Source organism: Cavia porcellus, unplaced genomic scaffold (genome assembly GCF_034190915.1).
Source record: "Cavia porcellus strain 051 isolate PalLab524CR breed Dunkin Hartley unplaced genomic scaffold, mCavPor4.1 scaffold_1, whole genome shotgun sequence".
Taxonomy (NCBI): Eukaryota; Metazoa; Chordata; class Mammalia; order Rodentia; family Caviidae; genus Cavia; species Cavia porcellus.
Window position 1 is genome coordinate 75,719,624 of NW_026947484.1, and position 22,785 is coordinate 75,742,408.

Sequence of the window (22,785 nt, forward strand, 5' to 3'; positions counted from 1 at the left end):
GATTCCAAGAGGTCAAAACAATCTCTTCTATGGACTTACAAATCATTTATTTGATGGTAACTCAGAACTTTTTCAAAGGAGCATTTCATACATTACTAGTTTTAGACCCTGGACTTTTTCATACATTATACAGAACAACACTTGCATGTCTCAGGTGCTCCGTAACCTCTCTTGCTCTTCAAGAGTTATCCTATCACTGGCAGTCACTCAGAGATGATATCTGCTAATGCCTTCAACATCCTGAAATTTGATTTACTGTGCCCCAGAGATACGAACTCATTCAAATTACCTGTTTGCACTCTCACTGTCATCTGAAAGACAGTGAAATAATGTATTTTCCATTCTGAAGGCCATCTCTTAGGTAGAGAAGCAAAAATGCTGCATTTAGTTCTGAATGTGCCATCTACTAATGTCAGTCTTACCCCCTTAAGAAACAGTCCACCTCTTCCCCTATTTGTCTAGCTCCAGATACAAACTAAACAAATAGAAACATTATTCTTTAAATGCAAATCAGACACACACACACAAAGTTTCACCCTAACAAGGAAATTGAATTCATACAATAATGCAAATGTTGTTTTATAATGTACTATGGAAACACACGTTTAATTGATGAAAAGTAGTACTGGTGAGATTTTAGGAAAAAGCGCATACTCCTATGTTTCCTGACAATATAGCCATGTATTTGCAGAGCAAACATAAAAGATGTGAATGCCCTTTGTTCCAGGAACTCTACATCTGGACATTTATCATAAGTGATATATTCTGAGTAAAATGAAAGGTCAAAATATACAAATATAAGAGATATAAGACTATGTTAGGACTCCCAACTATTGTTAAATGTTCTATAAAACATCAACTGTGCTGGACCAAATAATGGCCTCCCAAAGATATCCCCAGAATGTACTTCTGAATGTTACTTTACATGGTAAAAAGAAGTTTTCAGATGACAGTAAATTAAGACTTTTGTGATGGAGAGATTACTCTGGGAAAGTACTCACAAGGGGAAGACAGGAGGGTCAGGGTCAGGGGCGCAGTGATGACGGCCACAGAGGTGGATAGAGGCAGGAGGCGGGAAATTAGAAAGTGTTGCTGGCTTTAAAGTCAGTAGGGGGCTGTGAGTCAAGGAATAAGAACAGCCTCTAGAAAAGCAGGGAAACACTTTCTCTGGAACCTTCAGAACACCTTGATTCTAATCTCCAGCACTACAGCACAATAAATCTGTGTTCTTTTAAGCCACCAATTTTGTGTTAACTTTACAGCTGCAATAGAAAACTAACATGCAAAATATGCAGCCACTAAACATTATCAACTTGGGGGCTATAGAAGGAAAATATGAAAGTATGCAGGTATCAAATGATATATACAACTGCTATGTGAAAGAGATTAAGATTAAAATACACAAATAGATTAGAAGAACTTTTAACTGGTCTCCCTGTTTCGGCCCTTTGGTCCCTAGCCCTCATGGCCCTTTGCAAATGTGAAACCAGACTCCTTTATTTTCCTGCTCTAAAGCATGAGAGTCACCTAAATATCCCAGGTCTACAGCAGCACACAGCTCTGGGGACAGCCAGTGACACACGTTTTCCGTGAATGGCATTCCTGTGCCCAGCCACATGGGTTTGCCCTCACACACCCAGCCTTACTGACTTGCTAATTTGCATATAACAAACACGTTGCTGCTTCAGGCTTCTTATGATCTCTGTTCACTTTGCTTAAGATGTTGTGTCTGGTTCATTCTCTTGCTTTTCTGTCCGCTCTCTGCTCAAACACTACCTTATCAATAGGCAGGTCTGAAACTCTTTTAAATAAATAAAAAACCAGTTCACCCCTGAATTCTCCATACCCCTTATACTGCTTTAATTTTTACCATCTGCTATATTAAAAAAATACCTGCTCATCACGAATCCTCCTGAATGAGAATGAAAATCCATGAGAATACATTCAGCTTTGCTCACTGATGTGTTTCCAGAACTAAATAAGTTCGCATGAGGGATGCTCAAGAGAAATTTGCTGAGTGAATAAACTAAGATCAGAGATGACTTCTGAGAAGTGAAAAGAGGTCGCAAACATGCCTAAGGAACAGACAAATCCTCTAAATTCACTTCAAAGAGTCACGAAATTGTTTTAACAAACCAGCAGCTAGGTAGCTTTTGACGATGATATTTATAGAAATTCTCAGTCTGATCATGTATTTTCTTCATCTTCTGTGCATGACTTTTAAAAATTCAAATTAATCAAACATCCTCTGAAGCCAGATGAAATCTTTTAGGTTCTATCTCTTCTCTCTCATAAAGTTTTATACCTGTGTAATAGACTTTCCTTTTACAGAAACCTTTATGTCTCTTGGGTCACATATCCATTAAAATATGTGATTTATTTCCATTGTATGAAGTCCTGGTAACACATCCTATGACCCAAGTTTTTTTTCTATAATTAAAAATTCTAAAGGTTCTGACATAAGAAATACACCAAATATGCCAGAAGCATTTTGTAGTGATGAAGTAAGGTATTACATACTAAACAAACCTCATTAGTGATGAGGGTGTGTCAACGGATCTAGAAGCCAAAAGAAGGAGGAAGCAAAAAAAAGAAGAAAACAATTTGTTATTGGATTATAACCCAAGGTATAAAATAAATGAATCAACAGTGATGTAAGATTTGAATTAACAAACAGGTGTGGTATAGAAGACCAACCTCCCATGCAAAACAATTTCACATAAGTTTATAAATATTCCATCCTAAGGAGGTGGAACATAACTTCCCATTCCTTAGGTATGGGCTACACACAAGACTCCCTTGCAAAGACTGCAGTACAGGGAGGGAAAGAAACGAAAAATGTAACTTTACACTTCAGAAACCTGCCAAACATTATTCAGCACGTGATCAACAACAGAATCAGTAAAGGCAAATCCTATCAATGGTATTACCTTGTGTACCATGTGATGAGAGAAGCATTTTACCTCCCCACAGTCCATCCCTCTAGTCCAAGGATGGTGACCCTTTCACCCTAAAAGTGAAAGCTTTTAGGGCTTTCATTGTTCACCATCACTGAGTCTAGTGTAACGATGAGAAAACTCCAGATAAACCCTAGCTGAGGGACCTTTTACAAAACACCAAAGAGTAATTCTCAAAACTGTCAAGGTCATCAAAACAAAGGAAAATCTGGGACACTATCAAAACCAAGAGGAACCTAAGGGTACATATAGCAGCATCCTGAAAAAAACAGCAGAAAGAAAGAAAGAAAGAAAGAAAGAAGAAAGAAAGTGTGGACTTTAATCATCAATGCCAGGTCATAAATTAGAACAAAGTTATCACACTAATGTAAGATAAAGATAGGGAAAACTGAGGGCAAGACTATGAATTCTCTGTAGGGCTATTTGTGCTAATCTTCTAATAATGCCTGGATATAGAGCAGCCTCCAAAGGCCTTTGTTAAGGACTTTGTTGACAGCCTGTGGTGCTGCTGGGAGGTGGCAGAACTGTTGGGAGGTGGGGCCTAGGGGAAGGAAGTTGCATCACTGGGGCAGGTCTGTGAAAAGAGTATTGAGATCCCCATCACTTTCTCTTTCTCCTCTCTCTATGCTCCCCTCCCCTCTCATTTCTCCCTGCCTCTGCTCTCTAACCCCCTCTGCTCTTTCCTCTCTCTTCTCTCTCCTCCTCTGCTCTGGGCTACCATAAGGTGAAAGGTGAGCAGCTTCACTATGTATCCCCACCATGATGTCCTGCCATGCTACAGGCCCAAAGCAAAGGGGCAACTGACCGAGGACTGAAACAACCAAAACTAAGGGATAAAGTTAATCTTGCCTTTTTTCAAGTTGATTTTCTCAGGTATTTTTTTCACAAGGACAGAAACATGTTCTCTGATCTGAATCTATAAGTGTCATAAACTAAAAAGTGTGCTTAAAAATTCCAAGAGATCCTGAGCACTGTCTTCAAAGGCTTTTTTAATTTTCCACACCCTAAAGTAATTCTTAATGACCAGTGTTAAATCTAAAACAAAAACTTCCTTTGTTCTAAGTGACAAAAAATAGGCCAACAAATACTAGTGACTGTTTTGTAGCCCATCACCCAGCCAACAGAAGTTGAGATGGTCACCTCCTACTGCCTTTTCCAGTTTTACAGTCTGTATCGCCAAGGTATCAGCCTTAGCGTCCATCTGTCTGGTTGGCAGAAGGTTCCTACAACAATCAAACAGATGGGTTGCTTTATTTTTCCTTTTTAACTCACCAACTGCTCTGTAAAACTGCCCTATCATTAGACTAGATTCATAGATAAACATGTCCTTCCTGTATCAGTCCTGCTTCTCATCTTCCACCACATTTGTGTTTTTAAAAGAATATGGAGAGAAGCAGAAGGAATTTCCATATCTAGTCCACTTTATACATTCTGGACTCATCTCCTGCTACACAGTCCTCACTGGCCAGGTACTTAGCAAGCAGCTACACTGGACATAGCTTTGAGCCTTTGTTCTTTCATCTTTCCCTCCCTTTTAGGTCACCTTCTCTTTTCTATTGCTTTTTCTAGCTTCATTGATTTGTATGCCTTTCATGGAGGAGTGGTAATTCCTTTCTCTGATCTCTAATAAACTCCATCTTCTTTTGCATTCCAGCACCATTACTGTATCTCACGAGCACATTTTCTCAATAAATTAATTTAAGCTCCTTAATTGGGGTAGACTTCATCTATTCTGTATGTACTCATGCTTGGATTAACAAGATTATCCAATAACCATTACCAAAGTATATCTCGAAATAACTGAAGAAACTACTAACAAACTGAATAGTTGAGTGACTTTCCTGGGATTAGGCGGAAGTTGCAGACCCATAATTGGAACCCAAATTCAAGCTCATAATCACCCAGCACATCTCACTGCCTCATAATAAATACTAGTTAAAAATTATCCCTTCGAGAGTGTGGATGTTTTAATAAGCAGTAATATCAGAAAGAAAGTGAAAATCTGCTCCCAAAATAAAAAAGTCAAGAAGTTTTTATATAGTAGAGACAACAGGATCCAAGGGGGCACTCTGAAAAATTCTTTAGGAAGATAATGCCTAGCTGTTATTCCTCACACTGCTTTACACATTTACCAGTCAAAAGGACTAGTGAACACAACATGAGCAGAGAAATACAACAAAACTTAAGGGAGACACAAAAATCAGTACTACTGGAAGTTTTATAATAGCAACAAGCACCTATGGTATCACAGTATAAAAATGATTTCAGATAAACAACCTAAAAATGCATCTCAAGGAATTAGAGACCAAAGCAAGAACAAACCAAGCTCAAAAGGTAGTGGAGGGAAAGAAATAACAAACATTGGAGCAGAAATAAATAAAATAGAGTGAGAAGGAGAAAGTGAGGGGAAGAGAGAGTGAAGAATCAATGAAATAAGAGTTGGATTTTTGAAAAAAGATAAATAAAATTGACAAAACATTAGGTAGACTAACCGAGGGGGTGGGGGGTTGAAACACACACAGAACAAACAATAGAGGAAAACAAACTCTGCGAGGCTCTACCATGCTCTGCAATGCCAGGTGGGTATTGATGTAACTAAGCATGGGGGAGCCAAGATGATGGGGGAGCAGCCACGCTCCATGCAACGTGCAACCTGCAGCAAGATGCCCTTCACCTGCTGCATCTCATTTCCTACTGGCCATTTTGTGGTTGGATACTCTGCTTCTTAGAAGATTTCTAAAAATAAGTGACCACCACCTCAATTACACAAGTACTTACGTGATTATTTACAATCACCTGTGGCCCACACCTAAAGTAAATAACCTATTATGAAGAAGAAGGTGCCAAATTTCTACCAGTTGCAAAGCATCAAAATGAGTAGAAGGTTCCCTTTCCTTCATCACCACTGCCACCAAGGTGACCAGTGTTTAAAAAATGCCCACCCACTGTGCCAGTCAGTATTCCGTTTAAGTGCCCCCTTTATCGACCAAGAATTACTCTGCTGGGCTGAAGGGGCAGGCAGACCTTCAACTCCACTGTGTTCCTGCCCACTCCCTCAAGTAGGCTGTTACTTACAGCTCTTCCAGAAGGCCTTGCCTAGGAAAAACCTCAGCCTTCCTACATCTGTTAGACATGTTTGTTTGTTTCCTTTTAGATCCCACTAGCTACTGTTTGCCAGATTCCAGGGTCTGATTAGCTACCAGACTGGGGAGGAGTGCCTCCTCCTCTGGCCTTCTTTTCATGTACTGTAAGTAGTCATAGTCCTGAGTTTCCAAAAAGGTCTGGATGAAAACTCCAGGACACGCCATCTCAATCCCTGATGCCAGCAAAGCATAGGTTAGCAATGGTTAACAATAACATTAAAGACTAATTTCCCTTGAATCCCAAACATTCCTAAAACCAAAGAAATACACATGTCCCTCCATTTACAGTGAGATTATATCCCATTAAACTCATCATTTTTGAAATATTGTTGGAAATGCACTTAACACACCTAACTACCAAACATCACACTTTTGTCCAGCCTAATACAAATGCATTCAGAAACTTAAAATAGGACAAGATCATCTAATAGAAATTCTATTTATCATGAAGTGCTAAATAGCTTATGCAGCACATGGAATAATATGCTGAAATGAAGAACAGAATATTTGTACAGGTACGCTTTCACACCCATTGTAAAGATTAAAATTGGAAGTTGAACCACTGTAAGCCAAGACCATCTGCATATAATTTCAGATAATCCTGAAAAGCATTATTCAACAAAGAAACAAATGGATCCAGGCAACTGAATATCAGTGAGACTTGGGAGTAAAAAGAAAATTAAATGAGACCCTTTTTCCCTCAAGGAATTTATAATTCAGCAGACAAAGGAAGCTACAAATAATTGAAAATAACATACTGAAAGTTAAGTTCCATACAAGAGGTATAAATTAAATGCTTCGTTCCTCTACCTCACTGTTTATTCCAATGTCATGGGAAGGATTTCGGGAGCTTCTAGCAAGCAAGACTACCTGAGAAGAGCACACAGGAGACTGGCGGATGACACCATGGGGGAGGCAGGTGCAGGAATTCCTAGAAGATAAAGTCACTTCCATTTCTTCCTACAACCTCCTTCCGCTCCTCGTATAATAAAAAATGCAGCAGTCTGCTAATTATGACATACTTGTAATGCTCTTTTAAAAAGGTAATTTTCAAACGTAAGGGGCATAATGCTAACATTTCGTCACTTCTAAAAGTGACACTCTCTCTGTAGTAACTTTATAATATGTGTTTGCCCTGTGCCTCAATCTGTCTTCAAACCTGAGTAGAAAAACTACCATATATTCTAACCTCAAAGATTTAATTTGGAAGCCTCAGATTGGCTTTTACCCTAACTCCAACCACATTCAGCACTTTCGTCTCCTTTCCTTTAATTGTATTGACTTTCTTTGCCTGATTCCCCTAATCTACTATAAATTTAGGGCAAGGACCACTTATTTATTTTTACAATTGAATTCTCAGCTGAGCTCCTTCCTTTAAATATCATCTTCGCCATCAGCCACCAGCACCTTACAAAAAGCTCTGCACATATAAAGGGAGAAGAAATATAATTTATTTTGTTTCTACTATCCATATTCCGTTAGCTCAGTTAACATTCAAACTATTGAGGTAGGCAACACTGGCCTCATTTTAGACGCTCATCTTTCATGGGAAGACAGAGGAACTGGGTCATCTCAGACTGCCCAGTGTATTAATGCAGTCAGTGTCAGCTTTACTTCTCATTTTTTCCCACAAAACACCTTATCCAGATGTCAGTAATAACAGAAATTCTATAGGTGACATTAAATTGAAATATGGCATGTTTTAGATAGCAAGAGTTCTAAAACAGCCTCTAGGAGTCCAAATAACACTTGATAGGGCACATGACCCTTGAACCAACTTATTACATAGGTATATCAGAAGGGATCCGCAGCTTGTGCTAAAGGTGAAATCCTTGACAGTGTAACTATGAAAGTCATATTCATTTACTTGTTAATGATTGAAGAATCAGTGAGGTGTAGCTGATTTCAATAGGGACTTCAGGGAAGCCAGTAGCCCATCTGGACCTATCCCAGAGTATTTTTTTGTTGTGAAAAGAGGAGTTACCAACGACCACCACCATCTTCAAATGCTAACTTCAAAACAACTGTGAAATCAGTCATCTCTTGTTTTCATCCTAGTTGATCTGTACTTGTACTTAGCATGTATATATGAGGTGGTTGCCCCACCCATTTTAAGAGCCTAATGAATTCCTTGGAATTTATTGTTCTATTCCAATACAACCTTTGTATCAAGCTCAAAGGTTTCATTTCTCAACACGGTCCATGTTAAACTCCATTATGATGGCTCCTGTAGGTTTACTGAAACTCTCTTTTTTTCTGGAATTTAACTGTATATGATATAAAAGATGCTGGGTTTTTTTTTTTTCAAGGAATGGGGATTGAATCCACAGTCTGCACTGAGCTACATCCCAAAATCCCCAGCCCATTAAAAGTTTTTTTCTTTTTAAATTTTGAAATAGAATCTCATTAAATCACTAAGATACCCAGATTTGGCTCAAACTTGGAATTGTTTTGCTTCAGCCTTCCAAGGTGTTTGGATGACAGGCCAAACAACTTGGGATATCACAACCAGCTTGCTGTTTATAAGAATGGAGAGATTTATGTTTATGGGAGAAGTGTTTAAATATGGTAATTTTTTAAATGTTGCAACAGTTATAAAACTTTCTTTAGGGGATAGGGATTTAGCTCAGTGGCATAAGCACCTGCCTTGCAAGCAGGTGGTCATGAGTTCAATCCCCAGTACCGAGAAAAAGAAAAAAAAAAAAACTTTCTTTAAAGCAGTTTTTTAATCCAAAACTAAATCTCATCTGCTGACAGAGCTCACTTTTGGGGATCAATGCTACTCCTCCTAAGACTTTTCAGGGCATGCAGGCAGGGCATCCCTTTTCAGGGATGTTGCAGGGATTGCAACATCCTCACCTGTGCAGGATCCTGGTTCCTGGCTGTTGGCATCAGGTGCTCCAGATATTCAGCATCATTTTTATGTCCTCTATCATTTCTTTAAGTGAATTATATTGTTATAGTCTTTATGCCATATTTATATGCAACTAAATACACAATCAAAACATATCATACATAAATATTCTGCTTCTTTATCAGTGTACTTGATTATAAACATTTTTTCACACTATTGTGTTTTTTACACTTACTTTATGTGGGCTTCTCCACAATATTTTATTTGCAAATAATATTCCATTGTGGTGATTATAGTTTAGTCATTTCCCCAAATATTAGTTAATAAAGTTGTTTTTAGACTTTTATATAATTAACACTTTTAACAATATCTAGGGAGGTAAGTTGATCATAAAGATAGAGCCCTTAAAAGTGGATAAATGAGATTGGTGCTCTTGTTCAAGACTCTAAGAAATAAATACTTGTTGGTTAAGCCGCTCAGTCTGTGGCATCTTGTTATAGCAGTGCGGGAGATTGAGAAACATTCCACCCGCCATCTCTTCAGAGAGGACTTCCCTAACCTCTCTTTCTAACACAGCTTCTTACCACTGCTACCACACTCACTGCTCACTCTTATCCCATATGCTTCTCTAACATAGTATTTTATATTTTTTATCTTGATTTACTTTTTCCTATAGCATCTTGCATTAAATTATACATTTATTTTTCTGTTTCACTGGCCCCTCCCACTAAAAAGAAATAATTCCAATACCTACAACTATGTTAATTGGCATTCAAATATCTGCTGGATTATAAATGAACTAAAGGGGGCTGGGGATTTAGCTCAGCGGCATAAGCACCTGCCTTGCAAGCAGGCAGTCGAGAGTTCGATCCCTGGTACCGATAAAAAGGAAAAAGACAAAAAAAAAAAAATAAAAAAAATAAATGAACTAAAGTTAGGCAGTATTTCAGGAAAGGCCTATAGAATGAATTTTGTAATTCTGTGCGCAAGGAGTACTCACTGTAGGTACTGGTGGGTTTGGGGGTGTGGCCACCAGCTTACCTACTGTAAGACATATAAAGTGACCCAGCTGGAGTGAACTACCTGGCTTTGTCACATGACTGTATCACTTTCAACAACTGACTCAGAATTTCTGTTTCTTGGTTTCTTCATCTATAACATTATAATAAAAGTACCTACCACAGAGATTGCTGTGACCATTAAATAAGTTAATGTACATTTATTACTTAGAAATACTTGAAAGTTGGGTTTAGAGGCACACACCTATAATCCTAACATTCTGGAAGGCTGAAGTAGGAGTATCTCAACACTGAGCCCAGCCTGTACAAAGTATTGATTTAGCAAAGCCCTATCTCAAAAAAATGATAAATGATAAAAAGGGTAGGATATACTTTAGTGTGAAGGCCCTGGATTCAATCTCAGTAACAAACACAAAAAATACTGTACTATAGAAACACCCAAGTAATTGTTAGGTACATATCAGTAATGTTATTTAAAACCTTACTTCCCTTATATATCTCTTGAGTCAGAAACCACTATTTCAGTGTTTCCTATTCTATAACATTCAGGTCCTGCCTAGAATTAGTCAGCTTTCCTATCACTGGGACAAAATACCTTAACCCTCAATTTAAAGGAGGAGGGGCTTATTTTGATTCACAGTTTCAGTGGGTTCAGTCCAAGGTCAGCCAGTGCCAAGGCAGAACAGCACGGTGGAAGGGCATGGCAGAGAAAAGCTGTGACACCCAGGGCAGTGGCAGCCAGGAAGGAGACAGAGTCAGAGACAGAGACAGAGAGAGACAAAAAGGAGAGGGACAGAAAAAGGGAGGGAGAAAAGAAGCGACAGTGAGAGACAGAGAGTGGGGAGGGAGAGGATGGGGCATGGGGAAGAAGAGAAAATATGAATCAACCCAAATAAAAGCAGGGACCAAGGACAAGAATACATCCTTTCAGTGACCTGCCTCCACTGACCAGGTCTCATTCCCAGTAACACATTTAGCTATGACCCCATCAGTATGTTGACTCATGAGTACAGTGGTCCCATGATGAAATCATCTTTCCAACACAGGAGATTTGGGGGAGATAGTTTAGATCTAAACCATAACGTACCCTCTACTCACTTTAGTTATTTCATGTCACTGTTACCTTTATATGACAACGATCACTATATTCATGATTTGTTTTTATAAAGGAAGTACATGTACAAGGTAATAGAGGGATACAGAAGATTTCATGACAGTAACCAGCTCTTAGTCTTCCTGTCCCAGTCAGTTCCATTCTTCCAAGATAACTGTTTGTAAAATTTTTCTCTCCTTCCCCACTGCTGCCGTCTTCCCTCAAATTTTCTTCCTTGGTGTCTAAGTAATTATTTTCCTATCTCTTGAAAGTATGCTTAGATCTTTAGGGTTTGCTTCACATCAGGGTCTCTCCTCATACTGCCCCAGCTTTGTCTTAAAGTTTAATATGTCATTTTAATTCTTCTATTTATTACCTTTGTAATTTTAAATATTCAAATCTTTACTTGGGTTCTTTCTAACTTTTCTTCTAAAGTAAAACTGTATTTAGGCATGATCATTCATGTAATGAAATTCTATGTATGCTATAAAAAACTTACTAGAACTTTGTCAAATGAAATATGAGGATGGCAAAAAAATCATATGAAGATATTCAACATGATTATCCACTGGTGAAACGCAATTTAAAACCACAATGAGCCACCCCAGCATTTCTGTTAGAATATCTAAACATGAAAAAGTCTCACCATACCAAATTATGGATGAAGGTGTAGAGCAAATGGACCTTTCTTGTGCTATCAGTTGGAATGCAAGACGGTGCATAAATTCTGGAATTACACCAACTCGAAATGAATTATATCCTACTCCTCCATTTTAGGAGATAAGAATATGTGCGCCATTATTCTCCTCTCCACTTCCACATTCTACCTTCCATCAGCTACACTTTTACTTTGTTGAATAAACTGGCAATAAAATCTACAGTCAGGACTGTATGCCACGATTAGTCTGCATTCAGACTCTAAGGGCAGAAAACTGAGAAACAGCATCAGTATGGTTATTATTATACCACTATGCTTACCGACATACTAAGTAAGTAACCAGATTTCTGTCCCTTACTACAGATTCAAAGTCATGACTACAGATCCAATGTCGTGATCTTTAAGACAGTGTTCTTAAACTCGGATTTTCCTTTTTTTTTTTTTTTTTTTTTGATTGGGAATTGCCTATGTGATTAACTCATCAGTGTAATGTCTCTATCATCTGATATACATGAGGTATGATCAAAAATGATGAATGTTTATTTTTTTAAAGTCTGTTACAGTAAAACACACATTGCAACTAATCCCTCTTGAAATATCCCTCCACCCCATTTTAAACATACTAATCCCAACATTTTTTCCATTTTCTGAAGCAGGTCTTAAAGTATTCCTTTGTGTTTTTAGTTGGTATTGTTGTGGCTGCCTTGATGTACTAAATCAGTTCCAAACCTTTTATGGTCATTTTGTCATTGGGGAAGATCCTGAAGTCCAACTGTGCCAGATCTGGTGAATACAGCAGATGAGGACACACCACAGTGTTTTCATGAGGCTGCCTTTCTGTTGGATGTCACTCAGCAGAAGCAGTCACGTGTTTTGTTTTGTTTTTTCTCACAATCAGTAAAGACATTCTCTTGAAGACATCCATAACTTCTTCAGAAAGTGGCAAGAACAATGGGATAAGTGTGCTGGGAGTAAGAGGGAGTATTTTGAGGAAGGTTTAATGGCAGTGTGTCTTTTACTGAAATAATCTTTTGTATTTAAATACACTGTACATTTGTGATCAGCGCTGGGTATCGTGCTCTAAATATTTTCATTATTAACTGAAATTTTCATTAGAATGACCACTGAAATTCGAAGAGCCTCACAGATTTCACAGGTGTTAAAAATGGCTTCTGGATGACTTATGAGAGGTTTTTATATTCCATCTCAATAGCAGGGCTAATTGCAACACAAATCATCTTTGTGCGAAAGGCACAGCATTAGGTACTTGGCAGGGCATGACAAGTTGACATCCACTTACCATGCAACCTAACTACAACAAGCATCAAACTCATGTAATACTCGGAACACCAAGTCCTAGTTTGGAACCTATCATTAATTAGATGTTCTCTACCAGCATTCTTCTCCTTTAGCAAATAAACATAAATTTTGCTTTCTTCAATTAACTTCCACCTCTAAGATTCATCTCTTTTTAAAGATAAAGGCACACTGTTTTTCCTCATCTATGTTGAGAGTGTATTTAAATTCTACGACTTTCATCAGACTTTAGTAAAATGTCCCACTCATACCCTTGGCCTGGGGAGAACAGAGAAAAGTTCCTTTTTATAGGGATTCCATGGCTCCGATCTGCTCACCTACAGGCTATAAAGATGGTTTCCCTGAGCATGATCTTTTTTTTGTAATTCTCATAAAATAAATTCTCTAAAGTGTGTGATACTTTTGTTCCAAGGACCACAAAGACCATGGTTTCATCTGGCCCCACAATGTGCCTTTGAACTAGGTCGAGCCAGTGTAGAGATGTTCATTCCTCAGATGAAGGAAAGAAAAAGGCACAAAGGAGGTCAAGCCATTTGACTAGGTCACCAAAGTGTCAGCAGAGGGGCTGGTGAGTCAAAATCCCTGCTTCTCAGGTGCGCACTCGCAAATTCAACTTTGCAGATGTATGCAAAACGTCATACAGAAACAGAAAGTTGTTGACTCAGTGAAACCAGGAGAAAACCTGTGCTGTCAACAGAGGTCACAGTAAGTAGCTGAAGGAGAACTGTCAAAAGATATGTTCTGTTCCTCAAGAGTTTAAACTAAGGAGAATGACAAATAATATGGATTCCACACTCATTTTGTAGATCTTTTTGGTACTTCAATGACAACAACAATAATCATAATTTTTCTTCCTGTTCTTCTTTAATGCGAACCTGAACATTTATCTGCAAACCCATTTGAAGCACACACTTTCAATTTAGTTCAAAGTGCAGCGACTTTTACAAACCCATATGAAACTGAGTCATTCACCATTTTCCTTCATTTGACAGGAAAATAAAAATAATCTACAAAAAGTAGTAGCAGTGGTTAGTGTGTAGAAGGCACCAGAGCTGGCAGGGTTGAGTAGGATCACAGAGCAGGCAAAAATGAGATCCCTGCTGGCAGGACTTGAGTCTGCCAGGAGACATAAGCTGAGAACAAACGATAAGTGAACTTTGAGGGAAAACTCCAAAAGTCACCAGAGCAAGAAGGCCAAAGAGAATGTGTGCTTCAGAAATCACTTATGGGGATTAGTGCACTATGGGAAACCGTTCAGAATAGCGGGATGTATGAAAGTCCAATGCAGTTTCCTTAAACCGAAGGGAGGAAAAAAAAGGAAGGCGATTCAGTAAGGAAAAAAAAAAAGGAAATGAGGTGATATGTGAAGAAATGAAATTACAAACAAAGAGCAGTGGGCATTCTCTGTTATATGAATGTGTACAGGGGAAGTCTTATTTAACACCAGGGCTCTAATAACTAGTAAGACATCGTAACACTGTCTCCATCACATCCACATTCATGGTTAGCTTCCTTCTGCGCTCCACCTGCATGCGCTACAGCTGTCTATCTTAAATCACTGCCTAGAGCACAGGACCATAAACACCCAGTGTCTTCCTCAGGATGATTTTCCTTACAGCCACATCTACCTGCATATCCCACACGCATCTCAAATTCAGGTCCCTCCTGTCTCTGCTGCTTCTCAGTATTCTCTCTGTTGCACGTCACTGTCACTCTGAAGTCCCTAAGAACTTGAGTCAGAAGCCAGAGAATCTTCCTCCACTCCTACCACCTCCCTCCCCCGAATATTCATATCTAAGTAGGTCCTAGAAATTCTCCCAGAAAACCTCCGTTGTGCTCACTCGGTCCTGTCCTCACCACCTTTGTTCAAATTCTCATCTCTCTTATCAGTGGCCACTCTATCATCAGCTTCTTTCCCTTCTAGTTCAGCTACAAACTACAGCTCCTGCTGTTGATCTAAAATGAAATATGAGCTCACCACTCATCCATGAACTCTTCTAGGCATTGCCTCACTGTCCACAGCAGGAAAGCTGGAAGCCATCAGCACAGCTGACAAGATGCCTGTGGTGTGGCCCCAGCATACCTCTCCTTCCCTACTTCCTTTCACCCAGGCTTACCTTCCCTATTACCATTTTAAAAGCCCAAGACACCAGAATATGTACGAATTCATGTTTCCTTATGTGTTGAGCTTGGCACAGAGCATGGGATTAAAAAATGGTATTTATGTCTTTGTTCTTATACTACTGTAACTACAAAAATGACAAGGATGATGATGTTGACCAAAAGTCAACTAGGACAAGACTGTGACTGTGGCTGGGCCTATGGACCAAATGACAACATTTAGATTTTAGCCACAGTAAAGCATCTAGGGGCTTTTTGGTATGACAGTGACACAATAATAACTTCTGAGAGCAGGTACTGTAATTGATGAAAGGGGTTAATAGATTTAGAAGCTGTGTAGGAAGCTACTACAACATCCCTGGTAAGAAGCAGTGCTAGTGGAAACACAGGTGAGAACAGAATTGGCAGCTGCACAATAAGAGGGATTAGAAACGTAAAAAGATGCCAAAATGTCAAACTTTCATCAAGAGTAACGTTAATGAAAATAGATTTTGGGGTGAGAGATAGGTTGACTTTTTTAAAGGGTGACAGCACAGCCACAAGTTGAGAGTTTGCAACAGAGGTAGGAGTTGGAATTCCAGGATGAGACAAGTGGCAGTGAAACAGAGTGAGACATGAGGTTACTAAGTTGTCCCAAATCTTGCAGGTCAAAAAAGCAAGAGGTTAAAGACTAAACTTTGGCACAAACAAGTCTCCACATTGGGACAGGGCCTTGATGCAGTGGCCAGGGTAGAAAAAGCTTTATAGTTAAATTTTTAAAATGGGAGTGGGTGTGTAGAATATTGTGGAGAAAACAGCTATAGCTGAAGAATTCACTCATATATCTTAGAAATGAACTCATCATTGATCCAGCAAATGTTAACTGCCGGCCGTCTCTGTGCTGGGCACTGCTGTAAATGCTGGGCATACAAAGTGAATGACACAATGTGAATGTTTGCATTTGGTGAAGGAGACAGGCAAATGAAAAAACAAATACAGATGTCATGTGAGGGAGTGCTAACAATCATTCCAAAACTGCTATGCACGTGTGTAGGATACTGACCAGTTTCCAACTGCTCTCCGAGGTCTCTGGACAGACATGGAAATGACTATTCCTTGCATAAAGTTTTCACAAAAGGGTTGCACCACAAATGATGCATCATGTTTACATATAAACTGCCACATAGAAGGGCATTACTAAGAAACTGCTAAGCTAAATAACGAAGCCCAATTGCATATAAATATTACAAGTCAAATATTCATCCTGCTTTCTATAAACAAACGTAAGCAAAAGTCACATTTCACTCTTCATCCTTAGCATGAAAGAGTGACTTTCATGTGCTCTATTTCCCATCAGTCTTCACTATGTATACACTATACACCTTGGAAACAGCAAAAGGGTGTCATTTTAAAATAGCATGCCACAGCAGTGATGTATTTTTTTTTTGTTTTAATACAGTGAACTACTAAGCTTTAAAAGAGTACAGTTCATAACCCTTAAAGATGTTAATTTTTCACTAGTCACCTTATTTGTTTTAGTCTAGGTTTGTCCATGCAAGATGGAAATCAGGGAAATTTGGAGAACTTTCCTAAGCAGTTTACCAAAGGAAAATAGATATTCGATAATCTACAACTTTTAAAGATATAAAACACTGAAAATGAAACAGTCACCAAAACATCTACCAATTAGCACTACTATTAAGTGAAGTGAAAGCCTATGAAATCCTGCTTTAGATGCAAGGCTGTAAATATATTATAACTATTTCACAAACAGAAAAAGGAAAGTATGCCTATCTTAGCTTAAAAAGGTAGCACTTAATGTATCTGAACAGCTCCAAAATAGAATGTAAGAAAAAAAGCTCTCTTTTGACTAATGAACTAAGTGAAGGAGAAAGAAATCAAGCTTGATCGCTTTACAAACAGAGCTACAGAGTCCTTCCCTCAGAAAGCCCCTGCCCCTCATTTTTAAAAAACTATCAATTTCAAAAAAACATGAGTCTTATTGGAAGCCATAAATCAGACGACAGGATTGTTATGTGATTCCCATAATCACCACAGGGTCTCATAGCAAGCCATGAGTGAACAGGCTCCTGGCTGAGAGCCACAGAAGCAGAGGCCCCCTACCCCCAAATAAAGAAAAGGCACTTGAGGTTTTTTAATCCAGCACAGTAGAGTCATTTGGTGTGGGGAAAAGAAGTTTGCATCACTGAAAAAAGTCCCAAATTTATCACTTTACTATAGCATAAAAGACACACTCTGTTCCATATAATCTTGTACAAATTCAAGGAAGGCTGTAATAGTGTTAGAGAAAGCGTCTACTTAAAATTAACCATAGAAAAATTCTGGCTCTTGAGTAAATGTTCTTGATATATTTTTTAAAGTGAGGTGGTTTTTTTTTTTCTTTTCTTACGTCTTACGTCTTGGTCGCTTTACAAACAAAGCTACAGAGTCCTTCCCTCAGAAAGCCCCTGCCCCTCATTTTTAAAAAAACTATCAATTTCAAAAAACATGAGTATTATTGGAAGCCATATTTATGCTCTTGCTAAAATAAATTAGCATGAAAAAAATAAATTAGCATGAAATTTAGGGTGAACATTATATTTAAAAAATGCATATGACCCAGTTTATAGGTTATGTTTCATGAGCAAAGCTTAACAATTCTGGTGACAAGCTAGGTGGTCTTATGAGTTACTTTCTGCCAAGTTCTGCAGGGTGTCTACTCTCCAAGTTGAGCCATGCTTTTCTGATAGAATTAAAAGTATGTAGGGGGTCTTCAGGTAGCTTTTCCTGAGTACAGGAAAGAGTGCTAGACATGGTTTCATGGTACCAGCTGTGCAACAGACCACAGGCAGTTCCAGAAGGACAAGTCAGGATTGATGCTTTTAAAACTACAGTCCTTTAATGCTGAATAAAATCAATTTGGTGGATCATGACTGGACACTGACAAAGCCTGGAGGTAGATATTGGAAGTTAGAAGAGGTATTACTGGCAAACAACAAAGTACATTTCCTGTAGTTCCTGTAAGTATTATTTCATGAAACTTTGTTTTGAGCTTATTTATTATTTGTATGTCTACATATATATTGGTTTTTAACACCGAATGTATTTCTTACAGGGCACTGTCCAGGCCCTAAATGCACAGACTGTGTTCCTCTAAGATCCATGTTGAAATTCCAACTGCCTGGTGTGATGGTATTAGATAATGTGTCCTTTGAAAAGTGATTAGATCATGAGGGCATGAGGGTGGAGCCCTCATGAATGAGATTAGTGCCCTTTTAAAAGGCACTTCCAGAAAGCAAAAAGTTCTCACTCCCTCTTTGCCACATGAGGATACAGCAAGAAACCAGCAGTCTGAAACCCAGAACAAGCCCTTGCTAAAACCCAACCATGCTGGTGCCCTGGTCTCAGACTTTCAGCCTCCAGACCTGCAGAAAATAAATTTTGTTGCATATAAATTACCAGTTTCTGTTGTAACAACCTGAGCTAAGACAGGTTGGTTTTTCTCTGATTCACTGTACAAAGTTGACTAAGTGACTGAAAAAGTCATGTGCAAAAATTAAATGCAAGTTTAGGTCAAGCCAATTTAAATTAATAAGCTTCTAAAGGATGATACAACTCTGAGTCTTATTCCAATCCTAAAGATACCTAGATCATCGAACAATGCAATTCAAACTAACTCCTCAAAAATTGATTACTCTTAAGGATTTAGGTTACACTGGCCCTTATATTTAGATCAAGTTTTATACTTTGTGATGGGAAACATCCAGCAAACCTTTTGAAGTCATATTACATAACATGGAATCCTCTTTAGGTACAGGTCACATGATTGTCCATCTACATGTAGGGTGAGTCACACATAACTAAATAGCTCCTGAAGACAAGAAAATTTTTTTTGGACAGCTACCCTTCAACTCTATCTCTATGTTCCTTACTCTTAATAACAAGTACTCCGGTCTCTTTCCATTCCTTAAGAAACTGTCTCTCCTTTTACTTCTTCAACTTCAATGTTTTAAATAAGTTAACTCCCACATGGTTCAAAGTTATGGTTTGTAATAAAAATCTTTCTTTCCATTCCTACCTCTTAGAAAGATAGTTTAACTCCCTGGAGGAAAGCAAAACCAAAAGTAACTTATATGATGACTTAGGATAACCTACCAATACACAAATACTGATCATAACAGATACACAATTAGGCGGTCATAAAGAAAATTAAGAAGAGCCAAACATGATGGTACATGTCTATTATCCCAGTACATTGGGAGACTGAGGCATGAAGTTCCAAAGTTTAAGCCTTGTCTAGACAACTTAATGACTTAGTGAGACCCTAACTCAAAATTAAAAATAAAAAAGGCCTAGGAAAATAGCTCAGTACAGAGGCCCTGGATTCAATCGCCAGAATGGAAAAAAAGTTAAAGACAGCATCAGCAATATGAGTAGTTCCTATATTATCAATGAAGATTACTTTTTTCCCCTGGAAATTTATAAAAAGCATTTTTTTAAAAAATGAGTAAAAGGTTTTGGTTTATTTCTTCAACAGAATTTTATGTGTGCCAGCTCTACACTACTTGCTAAGGATGTAATGGGGAAAGAAATTCACAGATGTGGACTCTGTTCTCCAGATGCTTAGGGCCTGGTGGGGACACCAAATGGGTATAATACTGAACTCTTCCCAGAGAGAAGACCACACATTCTGTCCTAGACTGAGGTGGGTGGCAAAGGCCTCCTTCCAAAAACAACCTCAAAACTGTCCTAACATCTGCCTAGCCAATGTGAAGATAGCTCCAGAGGAGGACACACATGGGCTGCAGAGTGGATCCAGGAGCTGGCTGGTGCTCAGGGGCCAAGTGGTGGGTTTGAGACTAGAGGGTTGGGCAAGTCCTCGTGGCCACACTGGAGTTTTCACCCTGCACTATAAGACAGGAGACTGTTTATGAGCCTGATGCCACTTCAGGCAACAAAAGCATCAGGGTAGGATGCAGTTGAGAAGGACATGTCTTCAGAGCCTTGTGAAGAATGACAAAGGTCACCAATATAGAAAGCTCCCTTGTCCAGAATCTGCTGCCCTGGGAGTATCCATCATTTGGCAGAGTCAGCGACCACTAAAATCCTTTTTTATAAACTATGTGAAGTTTGAGATACCCAATCCAATAACAAGAATTGGTTTTCTTATGATTTAGGCAATTCTGAGAAAATATAAAACCGGCGGGGGAGAATTTTTCATTTTTCTCCTTGTATTTCTGCACAACAGGTAGATGTCAGCCTTTCCACAAAGGTTCCCTGTGCATACTCCAAAAAGCCAATACTCTGAGCAAGAGAGCTAACTTTCATTGTCAACACTGAGCAAGCACCAGAATCACCAGGAGGCCTCTGACACTCAGATCACTGAGTTTCTGATTCTGCTGGCCCAAAGTATAGTAAGAGTATTTGCAATTCTAGTAAGTTCCTTGGTTGATTTCAAAACCACACTTTCATCCCATTAACAGAAAAATAAATTTTTTAAATGACCAGAATAAACTATTAAAATTAGTGTCTATGATTTTGCTTGATATTTCTGAAATGGTTCAGAAGATAGAATTATTAGAATCATTAAGGAGCATCCCAAGATTTTGAAGAGTAATATTAATCTGGATTCATAAATTGCTCAGTGCACATTTATTAAATCCTTTCCACTTGCCAAACATAGTGCTAAGTTCCAAGAATACAAATATAAAGAAAACATGATGCACAACCCTTTAGAGAAATATTCGCTAATATCTATGATGTGCTTACTATTTTACAAAGAGTTAATAGTATTCTTTTTTAATTGTTACTGTTGTTTTCTTTTATTATCCTTTATTATCAAATGTTATTCAGTGATCACAAAAGCAGGCATAGTTTTAAAAACATCTTTAAGTGTTTTTAAAGTTTTAAGTATAACAGTGTTAAAAACCCATCATGTGACATGTTGAATCCATTTCATTTCTTGTGCCAGTCTATCTATGAAGCAAAGAAACACATTTTTTTGCTAGCTATCAACACATTTTTTTTGCTTCTTTCCAAACTCTTTATTGAGCATTAGAGAAAGCTTAAATATTAATTTTTTTTTCTAACAAAGTAGAGCAATGTTTTATAGTTCTGTCTCTGAAGTTTAGTTCCAGTTCAGAGTAATTAAACTTCCCAGGCTGCTGGCACTTACAGTTCCAAACCTTACCTAAACTGCTAATGAAAGACACGCACACCCATTTTTTAGAGCGGGAATAATATTAAACACCCAATACCTCATATTTCATTGCAATTTTACGACTGATTTCCTAAATCTCTTGGAGAAAATGAGTCTGAAGAACTTACTATTCACCCATTATGCAAACTCTCCCAAGCAGACCACATATCCATTGTTCATTGAGCCCCATAAACAATACAAAAGACTTGCCACAAGAACACACACTTCATGGCCTTGTTCATTCAAGTGTGGGTTTAACTTAGAATGACAACATCAAGACATTGTCCAGTTGTTGGAACAACCAACCAGGCCAGTCACCATATTTCAGATATTCCAAGAGTAACCTAATTAGGGTAATCGTCATTTGTTTTCTTGTGTGAACATCTCTTTGTACCCTTCTGATGGAGCTACATGAGCAAAGATAGAAATGAAAATAAAATGTACAAAATCAAGCCTGTTTTCTATGGTTTAATCTTTTATTTTGCAAGGATCTGGCTGAATAACACTCTTCACCAGTAACAGCCAATTGTTCATGACATAGTGCTCCCCAAAATTTCACCAATAAATAAAATTGATTTGCTAAAAAGAAAAAGAAAGCTAAATAAAATCAAATGCTCCCCATTTCCCTGGCATTTAGAAGAAACACATCCTGCTCCATAGATAAGACCACAAATGAACAGCTGAGCTACATAATGTACAGTTCTAACTGGACAGCTTCTAAGAAAAATAGAAGGATTCCTTCCAACTCCAGTCAATGCACGGGATACAAAGAGAAAATGTTTCTGCAACAAACACATTTAGGACTTGGTGTTTCATAGAGTAACTCTAATAGAGGCTGTAGCCACAGAAAAATTATTTTTCTAAGATAGTAAATGTTCTGAGTCACCACTTAACAGAAGTACAAGCAAAATGCAAATGCAAATTAAATATATACATATTTATGACTTTACTGGCTGGATGACAGGGCCACCTTTTGCTTCTGGCTGTATTTACCAGGAAGAGAAGCTTAGAAAACCAGCATGGGTTTCTATTCAAACAATTCCCTCTCTTCAAGCCCTGGTAGGTGCAAAGTATTAATTCTGAGTCTGCTGATGCACATAGGCCAAGAGAACCATAGTGAATACATGAGAATGGACACACATTTTCTCCTCAACAGTATTTAGGTGGATGAGAAAATTTAAAAATAGAAATATAAAATATTTAAAAATATACCTACTCTTGAATAACTACTAGCAAACCGAAGTTTCCTGTTAATCTTTATGATCTTTAAAGGCAAAAGCTGAACCTTCACCATACAGCTCCTGACACAACCTTGAATACAAATCTACATCAGAATTTTACCCTGGCCCTCCCACTATTATCTGCATAACTATAAGCCAGTTAGTTTACTCCCTAGGTTTCAGTTTTCTATCCTATTAAAGTTAATATTTTATCAGAATTAACTT

The 22,785-nt window shown here is 38.2% G+C and overlaps 2 protein-coding genes across 3 annotated transcripts in view; one reads left to right on the forward strand and one right to left on the reverse strand.

Moving 5' to 3' along the window:
- The window catches only part of Pip5k1b (phosphatidylinositol-4-phosphate 5-kinase type 1 beta), a 290,156-nt gene that overhangs the window by 264,564 nt on the left and 2,807 nt on the right, over window positions 1–22,785 (reverse strand). The gene's annotated exons all lie outside the window — the stretch shown is intronic.
- The window catches only part of LOC134475302 (uncharacterized), a 75,309-nt gene that overhangs the window by 39,098 nt on the left and 13,426 nt on the right, over window positions 1–22,785 (forward strand). The gene's annotated exons all lie outside the window — the stretch shown is intronic.